At 41.7% G+C, this 2,145-nt stretch overlaps 1 pseudogene; it reads left to right on the top strand.

The window, feature by feature from the left end:
• The first annotated feature begins 385 nt into the window (after positions 1-385).
• LOC148981901 (E3 SUMO-protein ligase ZBED1-like) lies at positions 386-1,423 on the top strand (annotated as a pseudogene).
• Positions 1,424-2,145: the final 722 nt, after the last annotated feature.

Raw genomic sequence — 2,145 nt, 5'->3', positions numbered from 1 at the left:
AATTCAAAAAACATTCACAGGCGCTCAACCCCTCCTACATTCCTCCAAGTAGAAAGGCACTAGCCCAGAAGGTCACAGATATGTATGACTCAAAGAAAGCATCTTTGAAGAGAAGGGTGTCAAAAGTACCAGCTGTCTGTTTAACCACTGACTGTTGGACTTCAAGAACAACAGTATCATATATGTCTGTAACCTGCCATTTTATCAAGGATTTCCGTGTGGCCTCCTGCCTCCTGGACTGTTTTGAATTCAGTGAGCGGCACACAGCAGACAACCTTGCACAACAGCTGCTTAGTGTCGCAGCAGAGTGGGGGGTGGACAAGAAAGTAGTGTGCTGCCTAACCGATAATGCGGCAAATGTTTCTAAGGCTATAAAAACCATTGGATGGATGCACCTTGCCTGGCCCATACTATTAACCTGGTGGTAAGAGATGCCCTGGGCCTGCAAGCTTCAAAGCCCATCATTGATAAGGTGAAAGAGGCAGTGGAGTACTTTCACAGAAGCACCGTGGGGGCACAAAAACTGAAGGCGACTCAACTACAAATGAAGATGGAGGAGCTCCGACCGAAACAGGATTGTCCTACAAGGTGGAATTCCACCTTCTACATGTTGAAAAGCTTTATTGCCAGTAAAAATGCCATAATCTCCACCCTGGCCGTCACCAATGCACCCGTCCGCCACCTGTCCCAGGAGGAATGGACCACAGTGCAAGAAATGTGCACAATCTTGCAACCATTTGAGGAAGTCACTGTGGAACAGTTGCACAGCAGTATATTTCTTTAGCATGCATGCATAGTACCTGATAGTAAATTATGAATATTTTATACCATATTATAATTATATCTATTATATCTGTGTAATACACTGGAGTATATATTCAATTACCTGATAAAAAAAAATATGATTATATTTGATACCACAATAGATATCTGTTTAATACATTGTAATATTTATCATTTTTTCAGCTTTAAAATTGTAACATTAAAGTTTTTTTGTTTGTTTTTGTTTTTCTCCAGCTACTTGACAGCCTCGAAGGTCATAGTGCTGGCCAGGGGACTTCAAAGAGCCACCGCTGATGTCCGGCGAAAGACTACTACAGCTGCAGCGCTAGATGTGATCGACAGTCTGTGTGCGAGTATGTCATCGCGATTCCACAAGATTCATGCCAACCACATACTAGCAGAGGCTGCTGCGATTGACCCGCGTTTCAAGAGGATGGCCTTCCCTGATGCCAAAACAGCAGATGAGACATTTCAAAGGCTGTCAACTGCAGCAGCAAGAATTAGCAATGGCACACCCATCCAACAGCAACCAGCTGTGGAAGGATTGGAAGGAGCAGGCAGTGGTGCTGGATCAATAGTTTGGAGCTAGTTCCATGAGGAAGTAAGGGTGGCAACAATAATTCACATTTTTTTTCTATAAAAATATGTAGAATGAAATGACATCTTTGTCTAAAACTTCCTCTAGCTGTAAATCTCTGCATTTAATCTGTACATACTGCACATATGCAAATCTACTATTGTCACTTCTAATTAAATGCTAAACTGTATTTCATTACTCTGTTCTCTTACACTGTGTAATAACTAAAGTTGAATCTAATTTAATCTAATCTAATCACGTAAAAGTTGTATCTCCCATTGTTATATCTCCCACCCCTATGAGCAGGTAGCTGGAACAGTGGAAACCAGGAATCCAACTGCCGATGCTGTCATGGAGGTGCGGGCCTACCTGGAGGAGCCTCTTCTTCCAACACATGAGGATTCCCTCAAGTGGTGGGAGAGTCGAGCCCCTGTTTACCCCAGGCTTAACAAGCTGATGGCCAAGAAGCTTTGTGTTGTGGCGACATCAGTTCCCTCTGAGAGAATATTCTCGAAAACTGGACAGATAATCTCAGAGAGGAGAAGTCGCCTTAAGCCCAAAAAGGTCAGAGCTCTTGTCTTCCTTAATGCAAATTTGCCCAAGGACAAGAAAGACAGGCAGAAAAAGCCATAAAGTAAGGAACTGCTTTGTATTTATTTACATTGCAATTTGTGTTCATGTTATTTTATCTACATTATTTATTTACAACTTTAAATATTTCTTGTTTTTTTTAATCAAAATGTTCTTGTGTGATAACAATGTTCTTGTGTGGAAGTGTTAGTGTT

The sequence above is a fragment of the Pimephales promelas genome, chromosome 3, assembly GCF_988280905.1.
Source record: "Pimephales promelas chromosome 3, fPimPro1.hap1.1, whole genome shotgun sequence".
NCBI lineage: Eukaryota > Metazoa > Chordata > Actinopteri > Cypriniformes > Leuciscidae > Pimephales > Pimephales promelas.
This window is presented reverse-complemented; position numbering and strand designations above follow the sequence as displayed.